This window comes from Lactuca saligna, chromosome 8, assembly GCF_052625555.1.
Source record: "Lactuca saligna cultivar CGN05327 chromosome 8, ASM5262555v1, whole genome shotgun sequence".
Taxonomy (NCBI): Eukaryota; Viridiplantae; Streptophyta; class Magnoliopsida; order Asterales; family Asteraceae; genus Lactuca; species Lactuca saligna.
Genome location: NC_136424.1, coordinates 103,904,281 through 103,905,650, shown reverse-complemented (window position 1 = coordinate 103,905,650; position 1,370 = coordinate 103,904,281). Strand labels below are relative to the sequence as shown.

The window sequence follows — 1,370 nt, the reverse complement described above, 5'->3', positions numbered from 1 at the left end:
TTATATAATTCTAGTGATACATTATAAACGCTTCAATCTTTACACACACCACAGGAAACAACGGCGTAGAGATAATAATAATATGGTTTTATACATGGTACCTTATAAGTATAACAACAATGACACATATCTTTTATCATCTATTATAGCTAAATAATAGTATCACAAATTACAATACCTTATTAATATGGACGTTCTCCAATAACATTTCCAACAGGGTCATAGTTGCAAGTCATAAACACATCACCACTATCACAAACTACCCTAGCACACCCAACCCTTCTCGTTGTTTTCCAAACTATCTGCGTATAATGCCCACATTGTTGCCCAGATGCACACGTATTACTTCCATATCTATAATACTTCTCTTCTCCAGCCCATGTATTCACAGCATCCACCGGAGACCACGAAGATCCACTACCCCAAAAGATATTCTCTCCCAACTTGAAATCATCTTCTGGAAACGAATGCATCAACTCACAATCACCTTTTCTTTGTCCTGCCCACCACTGAGCGTACCTCTGAAGCTGGAAATCCCAAGCTAGCGGGATTTCCCACTTAGCTGCTCGAACTAAGTTTTGAGTAAACAAGAATTGTAATGACTCCATTGTACACCCGATGCAGAGTTGTTTGGAGGTTCTGTATACTGTTTCGTTGTTAGGTTTTTGGTGGAAAGTTGGGGGTGGTGTTGAGGAGTGGGATGAAGTGAGGGAGGTTAAGAGGAGGATGGAGAAGAGAAGTAGAGAAGATGGTGTCATTTTTGGTAGCCGTGGTGGTCGTCGGAGGAGGAGGATGGAGTCCGGGCGGCGGGGGACGATTGGCGAGGGTAGAAGTGAAGTGTTTATATGCTCGTGTAAAAGAGAATGTGAAGTTCGAGAAGATGCGGCTGCAATTGATTGAGAAGGCAGCCTAGCGATCATGCAAAACCATGTGTGTTGTGGGGTACATTCCTCTGTCTTTGTCATATACACACTGAAACACACACACACATACACAAGTTCACAAGTTAGACAATATTTTTATGGTTTATTTTAAAAGAATTTATTAATTTTGTATATCAAAGTAAATATTGTAGTTTTGGCCTTTGGGGAAGAAATATTATTTTTTGACTTCGTGCATGTTATATTCACTTATTTAGTTGAAAAATTACAATGAAACTGGTAAAAATCTAAAGAAAAACATGAATAGTACTTGTAAATTGAAAACGAAAATGTAACATACAAATACAAAATAAAGCTTTTGACATTTTCATTCCAGACATTTTCTTTTTCTAATTCCTATATTTTACTTTTATTATTTATGTATACTTAATTTATTGTAATATATATATAAAAAAAAAATATTTTTAACATAGTATAAAATATGAAAAT

The 1,370-nt window shown here is 36.1% G+C and overlaps 1 pseudogene; it reads right to left on the bottom strand.

Annotated features, from left to right (window-relative positions):
- On the bottom strand, nt 1-993 carry LOC145007958 (pathogenesis-related protein PR-1 pseudogene; annotated as a pseudogene).
- Between the last annotated feature and the right edge of the window lie 377 nt (nt 994-1,370).